Source organism: Oncorhynchus mykiss, chromosome 5 (assembly GCF_057628025.1).
Source record: "Oncorhynchus mykiss isolate SJ-2025 chromosome 5, ASM5762802v1, whole genome shotgun sequence".
Classification (NCBI taxonomy): Eukaryota; Metazoa; Chordata; class Actinopteri; order Salmoniformes; family Salmonidae; genus Oncorhynchus; species Oncorhynchus mykiss.
The window spans coordinates 51,077,793-51,094,274 of record NC_143026.1 but is presented as its reverse complement, the minus strand read 5'-3'; positions in this window follow the sequence as shown (position 1 = coordinate 51,094,274).

The window sequence follows — 16,482 nt, the reverse complement described above, 5'->3', positions numbered from 1 at the left end:
TGAACAGGCAGTGGCTCGGGTGGTTGTTGTCCTTGATGATCTTAATGGCCTTCCTGTGACATCGGGTGGTGTAGGTGTCCTGGAGGGCAGGTAGTTTGCCCCCGGTGATGCGTTGTGCAGACCTCACTACCCTCTGGAGAGCCTTACGGTTGTGGGCGGAGCAGTTGCCATACCAGGCGGTGATACAGCCCGAAAGGATGCTCTCGATTGTGCATCTGTAAAAGTTTGTGAGTGTTTTTGGTGAAAAGCAGAATTTCTTCAGCCTCCTGAGTTTGAAGAGGCGCTGCTGCACCTTCTTCACCATGCTGTCTGTGTGGGTGAACCAATTCAGTTTGTCTGTGATGTGTACGCCGAGGAACTTAAAACTTACTACCCTCTCCACTACTGTCCCGTCAATGTGGATAGGGGGGTGCTCCCTCTGCTGTTTCCTGAAGTCCACGATCATCTCCTTTGTTTTGTTGACGTTGAGTGTGAGGTTATTTTCCTGACACCACACTCCGAGGGCCCTAACCTCCTCCCTGTAGGCCGTCTCGTCGTTGTTGGTAATCAAGCCTACCACTGTTGTGTCATCTGCAAACTTGATGATTGAGTTGGAGGCGTGCATGAACAAGCAGTCATGGGTGAACAGGGAGTATAGGAGAGGGCTCAGAGACGCACCCTTGTGGGGCCCCAGTGTTGAGGATCAGCGGGGTGGAGATGTTGTTACCTACCCTCACCACCTGGGGGCGGCCCGTCAGGAAGTCCGGTACCCAGTTGTACAGAGCGGGCTTGAGATCGCGTCGTCTGTGGACCTATTGGGGACGGTAAGCAAATTGGTGTGGGTCTAGGGTGTCAGGTAGGGTGGAGGTGATATGATCCTTGGCTAGTCTCTCAAAGCACTTCATGATGACGGAAGTGAGTGCTACGGTGCGGTAGTCGTTTAGCTCAGTTACCTTGGCTTTCTTGGGAACAGGAACAATGGTGGCCCTCTTGAAGCATGTGGGAACAGCAGACTAGGATAAGGATTGATTGAATATGTCCATAAACACACCAGCCAGCTGGTCTGCGCATGCTCTGAGGACATGGCTGGGGATGCCGTCTGGGCCTGCAGCTTTGCGAGGGTTAACCCGTTTAAATGTTTTACTCACGTCAGCTGCAGCGAAGGAGAGTCCGCAGGTTTTGATAGCGGGCAGTGTCAGTGGCACTGTATTGTCCTCAAAACGAGCAAAGAAGTTATTTAGTCTGTCTGCGAGCAAGGTCCGCGACGGGGCTGGTTTTCTTTTTGTAATCCGTGATTGACTGTAGACCCTACCACATACCTCTCGTGTCTGAGCCGTTGAATTGCGACTCTACTTTGTCTCTGTACTGACGCTTAGCTTGTTTGATTGCCTTGCGGAGGGAATAGCTACACTGTTTGTATTCGGTCATGTTTCCGGTCACCTTGCCCTGATTAAAAGCAGTGGTTCGCGCTTTCAGTTTCACGCGAATGCTGCCATCAATCCATGGTTTCTGGTTGTTTTAATAAATGCTGTGGGTACAACATCACCAATGCACTTGCTAATAAACTTTCTCACCGAATCAGCGTAACAAATGAAGTTCGTTCAGGGCCATCGATGTGTCTGCTTGGTGGGGAATATATGTGGCTGTGATTGTAATCGAAGAGAATTCTCTTGGTTGATAATGCGGTCGGCATTTGATTGTGAGGAATTCTAAGTCAGGTGAACAGAAGGACTTGAGTTCCTATATGTTGTTATGATCACACCACGTCTCGTTAATCATAAGGCATACCCCCCCTAATTCAAAGAATGAAAAAATATATAAAATAATATAGGCTTAAATGCTCAAGCGCACACATTCGTTCTGACTGTCTGCTCAGACTAACAGCCTCGTCTGTTGTTCCTGTCAATCAGAAACGCAGTGTCAACCAAGAACCAAAGATGCGTGAGGGAGGGCCGTGCCAACTCACTCACAGTCACACACTTAGCAGCCGAGGAGAGAGAGGGAGGGCAGCTGTGAAAACAACAGCTGGAAAATTAGTCGGAAGCACAGTAGGTTTTGGATGCATTTTAATAATGTAGACAATGTTAGAGCACAGTGTAGAATTTGCCAAAACAAAATCTCATATAAAGCCGGTTCTACGCACAACCTACACCAGCATATGCGAACTGTGCACCCAACTGGGAAGCTAGCTGTAGAGGAGCTTCAAGCGGGCCTTATAGTGATAGTGGTGGAGCCAGCACCTCCACATGTGGAGATGTATCCACTCAGTCAGGTAGGCCTACTCTGCGACCCACAGCAAAGCAGTCTTCTATGGACCAATTTATGCCAAAGTCTATGTCTGTACCAAAACAAGGCCAAATTGATATTGCATTGGCTAAAATGATTGCCACCGATTTCCAGATATTTTCGATCGTGGAGGACAGAGGTTTTTAGAAATCATAACAATAGTATAAGGGTTGTCGTCGGTGGAAGGATCGGACCAAAGCGCAGCGTGGTAAGTGTTCATGTAAGGGCGTTCGTCTGTAGGAGGAAGAGAAGCGGACCAAAGCGCAGCGTGGTGGTTATTCATGTTTTAATAAATCACTACACATGAACAAACTAACAAAAACAAGAAATGTGAAAACGCAAAACAGTCCTATCCTGTGACAACAAACACAGTGACAGGAACAATCACCCACAAACACACAGTGAAACCCAGGCTACCTAAGTATGATTCTCAATCAGAGACAACTAATGACACCTGCCTCTGATTGAGAACCATACTAGGCCGAAAACATAGAAATGCCCCAAAACATAGAAAAACAAACATAGACTGCCCACCCAACTCACGCCCTGACCATACTAAATAAATACAAAACAACAGAAATAGAGGTCAGAACGTGACAGTTCATGATGATATTTAATTGAAACGAACTGAACACTGAAATACAAAACAGTAAACGATGTGAACAAAACGAAAACCGAAACAGTACCGTGTGGCCCAAACACTCACACGGAAACAAACACCCACAAACCAAAAGTGAAACCCAGGCTACCTAAGTATGATTCTCAATAAGAGACAACTAACGACACCTGCCTCTGATTGAGAACCATACTAGGCCGAACACAAAATCCAACATAGAAAAACAAACACAGACTGCCCACCCCAACTCACGCCCTGACCATACTAAAACAAAGAATAATATAACAGAACTGCTGTTTGCCTTACCACTGACTAATGGACATCAAGGGTAACCAACCACTTCTTACATGTCGGTTACATGTCACTTAATTTAAGATTTTTCGATGTCTAGCTGTCTCCTGGACTGCTTTGAGTTCAGCGACAGACACACCTCAGACAACTTGGCAGAGTAACTGTTGAGAGTGGCCAGAGAATGGCAAGTAGATGGAAAAGTGGTCTGTTGTGTTAGCGACAATACAGCATGAAAATGTTAAAATGGACCCATCATCAATGTCTTGCCCACACAATCAACCTGATTGTAAGCGATGCTCTGAAGGTCAAAGTGACAAAAGTGAAAGCAGCTGTGGAATACTTCCACAGGAGCACAATAGGTGCTGAAAAACTAAAGTCTCCACAATGCCAGATGGGGATGCCTGAGCTGAGGCCTAAACAAGACTGCACTACAAGGTGGAATTCAACATTTTATATGTTGAAGCGGTTTCTTGTTAATGCACCTGTTGATGCTCTGACCCAAGAGGAATGGGAGGTGGTGGAAGAGGTGTGCAGAGTCCTGGAACCCTTTGAGCAGGTCACTGTGGAGATCAGTGGAGAGAGGTAGAGCAAGCAGTTATTACTACATCATTATTTAATCCAGTATTGTATATGTATATGAGCAGCAGATGAGAATGTAGTATCAGTAGACAAAACATGAACCTGAACTAATAAGTTACTGTTCTCTCTTTTCAGCTATGTGACAGCCTCAAAAATGATACTCCTGTGCAAGAGTCTGCAGCGAATCACAGCCAGCTAGCTTCCAGAGAAAAGCAAATGTAACCAGAGGACATGTGACAGAGTTGATGGACACCCTATGTTCATCAATGGACAGAAAGTTCCACAGAATGGAATATAATCACGTGCAATCAGAAACCGCTTCACTTGACCCCAGGTTTAAGAAGTTAGCCTTCAGTGATGCCAGAGCGATTGATGAGGCTCTTCAAAGAATAACCTCAGCAGCAGGGAGAGACAGCCCCAGCAGTCAGCTGGCTCAGGCACCAGTGCAACAGAAAGAATAGGGATCAGATGGAACAGAAGCACCAGCAGTACTGCCACAAAAGTCTGCTGTTTGGATGCTGTTTGATGAGAGAGCAACTGGGGATGCAGCACGAAGGAATACCTCAGCAGATGTCATAACGGAGGTCCGATCCTATTTTGCAGAGTCCCTCTGCAGATCCTCTGAGCTGGTGGAAGAATAAGGCCTCTGTCTACCCACGGCTTACTAAAGTCATGACAAGGAGACTCTGCATAGTGGCCACATCCGTACCCACTGAGAGGGTCTTCTCGAAAACGGGACAAATAATTACTGAGAGAAGAAACCGCATCAGCCCCTCGAAAGTGAGGCAGCTTGCATTTCTGAATGCAAATCTCTCATAAAAGCAAAATATGGTTAGCATTGCTGTGCGCTGCTGGTTATAACATGGCAATAAAGAAGAGAGAGAAAATAGGGACCAGTTTAATGTTTTAAGTGGGATGCTGCAGTTTTGCAATTTGTTATTTATTTTTCTTTGATATGGTGCAATATTCTATTATGCTGTTCAGATTGTATTCGATCTGAATGGTTAAATTTATATGCACCTTGTTAATATACATTAAAAAGTTATACTTTAAATGCAAATGTTTAATAGCATTATTTTTCATATCAAACCAATGTATTTTTGAAATACATTGTGGTTAAGGTAGGGTATGATTTTATTTAATAATTTAATTATAATTGTTTTAACACCAATCATCCTTATCGCAAACTGTTTGACTTGAAAAAATACAAAATATATTTTTTAAAGGGCTGTTTTGGAGCCAAAAGAGCCGGCTCACTGAAAAGATCCGGAATGCCCATCACTAACTTATGCAAGTATCATTAGAGATTCAGTTTGTGTAGTATACAAGTAAGAGTCTGTGAAAAAAATACCACAGAACAGATTCATTTGAATGACATTCCCTCTGATGGGTGACTAAAAATAACAACCTTAAAGGCACAGCCCAAATAAGCCACACCTCCTTTTCGGATAGGCTGCCTCTGCAGTGCGCATTTACTGTGTTAAAAGCAATTTAGAAACTTAAATTCAGTTAAAAAAACACATTGATCTATCAACTCTGTTATTTGATTTCAGATAAAATGAATAGAATAGGTTGAACAAACCAAAGCCTCTACAAGTCAGTAAAAACACTTCAGATGAAGAACAGTGCCAATGCACATTTACACTTTGTCACATGTATTTATGCAAGTATTGAGCAAGTGCAGATACTGGCGGTGTATAAGGTTACGTTTAAATGTTGACAACAATAGACCAAATTAACTAGAATGACGTTCAGTCTGTCGAGTGGGCAAAAAAAACTACCTGGAAGACACGTCCCCAATAAGCCACGCCTCCAACTCTTATGATAGGCTGCCGCTGCTACATCGCACCCACCGATATTGCGTATGTGTATGAGGTGTCTAAAGCAATTTAGAAGTTTTAATTAAATTTGAAAACTCACATTGATCTGTCTAATTTGGCATTTGATTTCAGACAAATTAACTAGAAAAGGTTTAACGGACCAAAGCGTACTTTTCAATCATTCCAGTCAGTAAAAGCACTTTAGATGAACAACAGCGTCATCCCACTTTTTACAGTGTAATATAGGTCCTCTTTCCAATAATCCTTATTTTTCAATAACAGTGTCACGATAGGTTCCCCTTTCCTGCACTTTTGGATCAGCAGAAGAAGCCCCTGGCCACCGTCATGCTGGTCTTTCTAATGGTTTGTGAAGTGAGCATGCGACAGTAGTATTTACCAGAAACCAGCATAGCACTTCCTTTCAAGATTTAAGCCATGTCGCACTGCATCATCTAAATATATGATACTGCTAAGCACAGCCTGCGCACACACACAAACGCAAAAGCATCATTATGAAAGCAAAATTCTGTCTCTGCAAAAATTGGTCATACATCACTGTATCTCAAAGAATGTACCTCTGTATGTATAGTCATAATGACACTGTTTGTGTGTGCTTGCGCGTGTGTTACCCCTAAATTCTGATGTCACGCCAGTTTAGCTTTTTACCTAGAGTAAAGGTCAATTTAGGGGCCAGGGCGAACCCCCACATCCAACTTAATATATTTAATTAAGTAACATCTCACTTTGGATAACACACCCACATAAGCAAACCACTGCCCGACGTTGTGGAGACAAAACCAATGCCTTTCACAGAGCAAGATGAGAGAAAAACAGTCTTACCGGCAGATCACAGAATAAACTAATCTGCTTTTTGTTATTTCTCCTATATTTATACTGACAGTTCAGAACATTTAGCATAATTGGCTGATAGGAAATAAGCCTTTGAGAGCCTAGTTAACTTTGATGGTGTTAATGCTCAGTTAGCTTCAGATGCCGGTACTCTGGAAACACCTGTTGTCAGCAATATGAAAGTACACTCTTAGAAAAAAGGGTTGCAAAAGGGTTATTTGCAGAGGGGTAGGGTTCTACCAAGAAGCATTTTCTTCTAAGAACCGTTTTTGGAAGAAAGGGTTCTTAGATTATTCTTTGGAAGGCAAGAAGGATTCTTTGGAAGGCAAGAAGGAATCTGGATAAATGTGTTTCTTTTAAATAGTGCTTTGAGCCTTAGTGTTTACCTTGGTGTTTAAAATTTAACCCTGCGCGCGCACACACACGCATGAAGATGTCATGCTCAGTTTAAAAAGATAGGTATGAGAATGTTTAACTGTACCTATATGATAATATTTGCACCCAGCAAATTGTCCAGTGTTACCTAGTGTTGGTTTTTCAGTGTAACAAAGAGGTAAATTAACACTCAGCTGGTCGGTCAGGTGTTCAGCAGGCGTTTAGGACACTGGGTACTAGCTAGCTAAGACTCCTCTACATCACAGGCGAGCTAGGTAGCTATGTGTCCTTCGACCCCGCCAGTCGAGCACTGTTTTCCCTCAGTTCTCTTAATAACAGCGAGGGCAGGTGTTCGGCAGGCGTTTAGGACACTGGGTGCTAGCTAGCTAAGACTTTGGTACATAGCAGGTGGGCTAAGTAGCTAGCTAGCTATCAATAGCTAGGACACGGGTAGACAGTGTACTTCACCCCTGCCTGTCGGGCACTGCTTTCCCACAGTTCTCTTAACGATAGCGACAGCAGGTAGGAGCGAAGGACACTGTGTGCTAGCTAGCTAGGAGGACTCTACCAGTACACAGCAGCAAATGTAGGGTGTCCACAGCAATCTACACATAATACCCCATAATGGCAAGGCAAAAACAGTGATTTAGAAAATTGTGCTAAAAAAAACCAAACAACAACTGAAATATAACATTTACATAAGAATTCAGACCCTTTACTCAGTTCTTTGTTGAAGCACCTTTGGCAGCGATTACAGCCGCGAGTCTTCTTGGGTATGATGATACAAGCTTGGCACAACTGTATTTGGGGAGTTTTTCCCATTCTTCTCTGCAGATCCTGTCATGCTCTGTCAGGTTGAATAGAGAGGGGAGCTGCACAGCTGTTTTCAGGTCTCTCCAGAGATGTTTGATCGGGTTCAAGTCCGGGCTCTGGCTGGGCCACTCAAGGACATTCAGAGACTTATCTCGAAGCCACTCCTGTGTTGTCTTGGCTGTGCACTTAGGTTTGTTGTCTTGTTGGAAGGTGAACCTTCGCCTCAGTCTGAGGTCCTGAGCGCTCTGGAGCAGGTTTTCATCAAGGATTTCTCTGTACTTTGATCCGTTCATCTTTCCCATGATCCTGACAAGTCTCCCAGTCCCTGCCGCTGAAAAACATCCCCACAGCATGATGCTGCCACCACCATGCTTCACCGTAAAAATGGTGCCAGGTTTTCTCCAGAAGTGAGACTTGGTATTCAAGCCAAAGAGTTTCATCCTGGTCATCAGACCAGGGAATCGTGTTTCTCATGGTCTGAGAGTCTTTAGGTGCCTTTTGGCAAACTCCAAGGGGGCTGTCATGTGCCTTCTACTGAGTGGCTTCCGTCTGGCCACTCTACCATAAAGGCCTGATAAAGGCCCTGACCTGTTCACCAGACGTGCTACCTATCCCAGACCTGCTGTTTTCAACTCTCTAGAGACAGCAGGAGCGGTAGAGATACTCTCAATGATCGGCTATGAAAAGCCAACTGACATTTACTCCTGAGGTGCTGACCTGTTTCATCCTCGACAACTACTGTGATTATTATTATTTGACCATGCTGGTCATTTATGAACATTTGAACATCTTGGCCGTGTTCTGTTATAATCTCCACCCGGCACAGCCAGAAGAGGACTGGCCATCCCTCATAGCCTGCTTCCTCTCAATGTTTCTTCCTAGGTTTTGGCCTTTCTAGGGGGGTTTTCCTAGCCACCGTGCTTCTACACCTACATTGATTGCTGTTTGGGGTTTTAGGCTGGGTTTCTGTACAGCACTTTGAGATATGAGCTGATGTAAGGAGGGCTTTATAAATACATTTGATTTGATTTGATTGGTGGAGTGCTGCAGAGATGGTTGCCCTTCTGGAAGATTCTCCCATTTCCACACAGGAACTCTAGAGCTCTGTCAGAGTGACCATTGCATTCTTGATCACCTCCCTGGCCAAGGCCCTTCTCCCTCAATTGCTCAGTTTGGCTGGACGGACAGCTCTAGGAAGAGTCTTGGGGTTTCCAAACTTCTTCCATTTAAGAATGATGGAGGCCACTGTGTTCTTGGGGACCTTCAATGCTGCAGAAATGTTTTGGTACCCTTCCCCAGATCTGTGCCTTCACTTAATCCTGTTTCGGAGCTCTACAGACAATTCCTTTCACCTCATGACTTGGTTTTTTCTCTGACATACACTGTCAACTGTGCAAACTTATATGGACAGATGTGTGCCTTTCCAAATCATGACCAATCTATTGAATTTACCGCAGGTGGACTCCAATCAAGTTGTAGAAACATCTGAAGGATGATCAATGGAAACAGGATGCACCTGAGCTCAATTTCGAGTCTCATAGCAAAGGGTCTGACTACTTATGTAAATGAGGTATTTCTGTTTTTTATTTTAGTTAATTTGCTAAAATCTCCTAAAACCTATTGTGTGTAGATTGATGTGGGGAAAAAATATTTTATCCATTTTAGAATAAGGCTTTAACGTAACAAAATGTGGAAAAAGTCAAGGGGTTTGAATACTTTCCAAATGCACTGTATATGTAACAGCATTGCTTTAAAAGGTAAAGTAAAACGTGTTAAACTTCTTCCACTACCACAAAAATAGTTTTAAAGACCTAAAGTAAGACCCACAACTTCATGTAAAGTTACCATCTAGTTTAACTTAATATTTCGATTTACATGAAATTGATGTAATTGCTTGTAACCCAGTTGAGGTCATTTGGTATTTTCAAAGTAAAAAATATAATTGGAGCAAGATTTTTTTTTTTTGTTTACAGGAAATATTTGTTTGTATTTGTTATTCATTAGAAAGGGAAATTAAGTTAAGTGTTGGGAGAAATAGGTTGCACCAACTGGAAATAGTATTATAGTTTCTGTAATAATCAAATAAAACAGCTGGCATTGAATCCTATGTTTGGTTTCAACAAATGTAGTATTTTCCCTTGAGAAAACCTAACTAATTTACTTGTAACCAGGTGTAATTTTTGGTTGATCCAAAGACACATTTTTTACAGTTTCGGTTATAATATGCCAAAAAGGGTTAAGGCTCCCATATTGTCCTCAAAAACCCTGATATGTTTAACGACCTTGTGATGCAATAATGACATCGTTTTGTGTTGTGATAACACGTATTTCTCATGACTGCTCTGAGGATGCGGGACAAATGGAATGAGCATTATGCGCCTCGGAGCTATTTAAATGAGGCCGACCAGAGAGAAGGGGGAGAAAAGTGTCACAAAAATCAGGGGGGCGACTACACAACCCCCATGACGCATTATGGCAGCAGTCAAGTGAAGGTGAAAACAAGAGAATGCTTTGCCGACTATTGTTAATGCCGCATTCAAGCAGTGGAAGATCTGTGTCTCTGTATTACCCACGCTCTATTTCCCTCCATACCTTGAGTTCTGCTGCCTCCACACTAGAGAGAGGGAGAGAGACTGGAATATGCCGGATGCATCATCTCAAGTGGAAAGTCAAGCTATAGGACAGGGGTAGGCAACCCTGGTCCTGGAGTGCCGCAGGCAGGGGTGCAACTATGGTTTTAGAAGTAGGGGACATAATTATTATTGTTATATATATATTTTTTGATCCAGTCAGATAAACACTCCAAACAGCCTATCCAACCGCTCGGAGGCGTCCATATGGTCTTAAAGCACACCGTTGCCTCGTTTGTTTCACATTCCATTGATAAAACTTGGGGTAACAGAGGGCCCCCGGAGCGGCGCTGCGGTCTAAGGCACCGCATCAGAGTGCTAGAGGCGTCACTACAGACCTGGGTTCAGTCCCAGGCTGTATCACAACCGGCCATGATTGGGAGTCCCATGGGGCGGTCCATAATTGGCCCAGCAATGTCCGGGTTAGAGAAGGGTTTGGCCCGCGGGGGACTTTACTCTGCTCATCGCGCTCTAGCGACTGCAGGCTGTAGCAACTACAGATTACCCCTTTAAGTCTATCAAACGTCTACGAGTTTGAGCATGTGTCCATTAGGCCTATGGATGTATTTTTTTTATCAGCGTGAGATTGAGCAATACAAACCCCACTTCATTCCATAGGCTGGGATCCACACTATAACTGATGGCGCCCTGTAGGAGATGGCTGCTGTTTAACAGGCTCCTAACCAATTGTGCTATTGTGTTTGTTTTTTCACGTTATTTGTAACTTATTTTGTACATAATGTTTCTACCACCGTTTCTTATGACCGAAAAGAGCTTCAGGATATCAGGACAGCGATTACTCACCTCGTACTGGACGAAGATTTTTTCTTTAACGAGTCGGACGCGAAGGATTTACTTCAGACACCCGACAAGGCACAAATCCCTGTCATTCGCATGAAGAAGAGACAGAGATATTGGGGACATAGGTGCCTTGTAAGGATCTGACGGAGAGTGAGTAATCCCCCTCTACCATCAGTCCTATTAGCCAACGTGCAATCATTGGATAACAAAATGGATGAACACTGATCAAGACTTCCCTACCAATGGGACATTAAAAACTATAATATCTTATGTTTAACTGAGTCGTGGCTGAACGACGACATGGATAACATACAGCTGGCTGGGTTTTCGGTCCATCAGCAACATAGAACAGCCTCCTCCGGTAAGACAAGGGGTGACGTTCTGTGTCTATTTGTAAATCTGAACGTAATTTTATCCTCCTGATTCCTGCTTACAGGAAGTACCAGTGACTCGCTCAATGAGGAAGTGGTCAGATGACGCAGATGCTAAGCTACAGGACTGTTTTGCTAGCACACACTGGAATATGTTCCGTGATTCTTCCAATGGCATTGAGGAGTACATCACATCAGTCACTGGATTCATCAATAAGTGCATCGATGACGTCGTCTATACAGTGACAGTAGGTACATACCCCAACCACAAGCCATAGATTACAAGCAACATCCGGACTGAGTTAAAGGATAGTGTTGCCACTTTCAAGGAGCGGGACTCTAGAAGGTTTGGCACTGTGATAGACTGCATCCCATTTGCTGAGTAGAGTGTTGGAGGCTATTTTGGAAATTACATCTCCGAAGTCGAGGATCGGTAGGATAGTCAGTTTTACGAGGGTATGTTTGGCGGCGTGAGTGAAGGAGGCCTTGTTGTGAAATAGGAAGCCGATTCTAGATTTAATTTTGGATTGGAGATGTTTAATATGAGTCTGGAAGGAGAGTTTACAGTCTAGCCAGACACCTAGGTATTTGTAGTTGTCCACATTTTCTAAGTGAGAACCATCCAGAGTTGTGATGCTAGTTATACCGGTGGAACTAAGAACACTCCAGACCTGACTGCCCTCGACCAGCACAAAAACATCCTGTGGCGGACTGCACTAGCATCTAATGGTCCCCGCGATATGGATCTTTTCATGGAAGTCAGGAACTAATACACGCAGTCAGTCAGGAAAGCAAAGGCTAGCTTTTTCAAACAGAAATGTGCATTCTGTAGCTCTAACTCCAAAAAGTTGGGGGACAATCAATTCACATATGGTTTCCAGGGCACAGCTGGGAGCTGAGGGTATATAACAGGCGGAAACAGTGAGAGACTTATTTCTGAAGAGAATAATTTTCAAAATTAGAAGCTCAAACTGTTTGGGCATAGACCTAGAAAGTATGACAGAACTTTGCAGGCTATCTCTGCAGTAGATTGCAACTCCTCCCCCTTCACAGTTCTACTTGACGGAACATGTTGTAGTTTGGGATGGAAATCTCAGAATTTTTGGTGGCTTTCCATAATCCAGGATTCAGACACAGCAAGGACATCAGGGTTGGCGGAGTGTGCTAAAGCAGTGAGTAAAACAAACTTAGGGAGGAGGCTTCTGATGTTAACCTGCATGAAACCAAGGCCTTTATGGTTACAGAAGTCAAGAAATGAGAGCGCCTGGGGACACGCAGGGCCTGGGTTAATCTCCACATCACCCGAGAAACAGAGGAGTAGGATGAGGGTACGGCTAAAGGCTATCAAAACTGTTTGTCTAGTGCGTTGGGGACAAAGAATAAAGGAGCAGATTTCTGGGCCTGGTAGGATAGATTCAGGGCAAAATGTACAGATAGGAGGAGTATGGTAGGGTGTGGGTACAGTGGAGCTAAACCTAGGCATTGCGTGACGATAAGAGAGGTTGCATCTTTGGACGCACTAGTTATGCTGGGTGAGGTCACCGCATGTGTGAGAGGTTGGACAAAAGAGGTATCTAAGGCATGTTGAGTGGGACTAGGGGCTCCGCAATAAACTAAAACAATGATAACTAATCCTAAACAACAGCATACAAGGCATATTGACATTAGAAATAGACATTAAGCGAGGCCTAAAGCAATCAAATCAAATCAAATCAAATTTATTTATATAGCCCTTCGTACATCAGCTGATATCTCAAAGTGCTGTACAGAAACCCAGCCTAAAACCCCAAACAGCAAGCAATGCAGGTGTAGAAGCAAGGTGGCTAGGAAAAACTCCCTAGAAAGGCCAAAACCTAGGAAGAAACCTAGAGAGGAACCAGGCTATGTGGGGTGGCCAGTCCTCTTCTGGCTGTGCCGGGTGGAGATTATAACAGAACATGGCCAAGATGTTCAAATGTTCATAAATGACCAGCATGGTCGAATAATAATAAGGCAGAACAGTTGAAACTGCAGCAGCAGCACAGCCAGGTGGACTGGGGACAGCAAGGAGTCATCATGTCAGGTATTCCTGGGGCATGGTCCTAGGGCTCAGGTCCTCCGAGAGAGAGAAAGAAAGAGAGAATTAGAGAGAGCATGTGTGGGATGGCCAGTCCTCTTCTGGCTGTGCCGGGTGGAGATTATAACAGAACATGGCCAAGATGTTCAAATGTTCATAAATGACCAGCATGGTCGAATAATAATAAGGCAGAACAGTTGAAACTGGAGCAGCAGCACAGCCAGGTGGACTGGGGACAGCAAGGAGTCATCATGTCAGGTAGTCCTGGGGCATGGTCCTAGGGCTCAGGTCCTCCGAGAGAGAGAAAGAGAGAAGGAGAGAATTAGAGAACGCACACTTAGATTCACACAGGACACCGAATAGGACAGGAGAAGTACTCCAGATATAACAAACTGACCCTAGCCCCCCGACACATAAACTACTGCAGCATAAATACTGGAGGCTGAGACAGGAGGGGTCAGGAGACACTGTGGCCCACTCCGAGGACACCCCCGGACAGGGCCAAACAGGAAGGATATAACCCCACCCACTTTGCCAAAGCACAGCCCCCACACCACTAGAGGGATATCTTCAACCACCAACTTACCATCCTGAGACAAGGCTGAGTATAGCCCACAAAGACCTCCGCCCCGGCACAACCCAAGGGGGGGGGGGCCAACCCAGACAGGATGACCACATCAGTGACTCAACCCACTCAGGTGACGCACCCCCTCCAGGGACGGCAAGAGAGAGCCCCAGTAAAGCCAGTGACTCAGCCCCTGTAATAGGGTTAGAGGCAGAGAATCCCAGTGGAAAGAGGGGAACCGGCCAGGCAGAGACAGCAAGGGCGGTTCGTTGCTCCAGAGCCTTTCCGTTCACCCTCCCACTCCTGGGCCAGACTACACTCAATCATATGACCCACTGAAGACATGAGTCTTCAGTAGAGACTTAAAGGTTGAGACCGAGTTTGCGTCTCTGACATGGGTAGGCAGACCGTTCCATAAAAATGGAGCTCTATAGGAGAAAGCCCTGCCTCCAGCTGTTTGCTTAAAAATTCTAGGGACAATTAGGAGGCCTGCGTCTTGTGACCGTAGCGTACGTGTAGGTATGTACGGCAGGACCAAATCAGAGAGATAGGTAGGAGCAAGCCCATGTAATGCTTTGTAGGTTAGCAGTAAAACCTTGAAATCAGCCCTTGCTTTGACAGGAAGCCAGTGTAGAGAGGCTAGCACTGGAGTAATATGATCAAATTTTTTGGTTCTAGTCAGGATTCTAGCAGCCGTATTTAGCACTAACTGAAGTTTATTTAGTGCTTTATCCGGGTAGCCGGAAAGTAGAGCATTGCAGTAGTCTAACCTGGAAGTGACAAAAGCATGGATTAATTTTTCTGCATCATTTTTGGACAGAAAGTTTCTGATTTTTGCAATGTTACGTAGATGGAAAAAAGCTGTCCTTGAAATGGTCTTGATATGTTCTTCAAAAGAGAGATCAGGGTCCAGAGTAACGCCGAGGTCCTTCACAGTTTTATTTGAGACGACTGTACAACCATTAAGATTAATTGTCAGATTCAACAGAAGATCTCTTTGTTTCTTGGGACCTAGAACAAGCATCTCTGTTTTGTCCGAGTTTAAAAGTAGAAAGTTTGCAGCCATCCACTTCCTTATGTCTGAAACACATTCTTCTAGCAAGGGCAATTTTGGGGCTTCACCATGTTTAATTGAAATGTACAGCTGTGTGTCATCCGCATAGCAGTGAAAGTTAACATTATGTTTTCGAATAACATCCCCAAGAGGTAAAATATATAGTGAAAACAATAGTGGTCCTAAAACGGAACCTTGAGGAACACCGAAATTTACAGTTGATTTGTCAGAGGACAAACCATTCACAGAGACAAACTGATATCTTTCCGACAGATAAGATCTAAACCAGGCCAGAACTTGTCCGTGTAGACCAATTTGGGTTTCCAATCTCTCCAAAAGAATGTGGTGATCGATGGTATCAAAAGCAGCACTAAGGTCTAGGAGCACGAGGACAGATGCAGAGCCTCGGTCCGATGCCATTAAAATGTCATTTACCACCTTCACAAGTGCCGTCTCAGTGCTATGATGGGGTCTAAAACCAGACTGAAGCATTTCGTATACATTGTTTGTCTTCAGGAAGGCAGTGAGTTGTTGCGCAACAGCCTTTTCTAAAATTTTTGAGAGGAATGGAAGATTCGATATAGGCCGATAGTTTTTTATATTTTCTGGGTCAAGGTTTGGCTTTTTCAAGAGAGGCTTTATTACTGCCACTTTTAGTGAGTTTGGTACACATCCGGTGGATAGAGAGCCGTTTATTATGTTCAACATAGGAGGGCCAAGCACAGGAAGCAGCTCTTTCAGTAGTTTAGTTGGAATAGGGTCCAATCACAGGTATTGATTGGGAGAGCTAGCTAAGACAACAACAGGTAAGACAACAACAGCTATTCAGCTAAGACAACAACAACAGGTATAATGGCGATGAATGGGCAGAGAGGGTTAGTTAACTACACACAGGGCCTGAGTTCGAGGCTGGGGCCGACAGTTAAACAAAAATAAACTAAATGCAGTACCGTGATTAATGAACAGTCCAGCAGGCATCAGCTATGTAGCCAAGTAATCATAGGGTCCAGTGAACAGCAATAGATGAAACAGGGAAGCCGCTCGGTAGTCGTTACTACGCTAGCAAGCGGGAGACACAGCGTTAAAAAAATAATAAAAAGTTAGCAGGGTGGGGCTAGTAGAAGTGTCTGCTCCGATGTCCGGCAAAGGCCGGTTGAGGGCATAACGGATGGAATTACGTTATGCAGATGAGTCGTAATGGAATGGCAGGGCTCCATGTCGACAAAGGGTCCAGGCCAGTTGGCAAAAGAGGTATTGTAGCTGGAGTAATTTTGTTTCGCTAGCCTGGAAATGAGCCTGACTCGCAGCTAACTGGTGCTAGCTTCAGGACAAGGGCGTTAGCCACAATAGCCACTCGGTAGCAGCTAGCCAGCAGCGATGATCCGATGCAAAGGTCC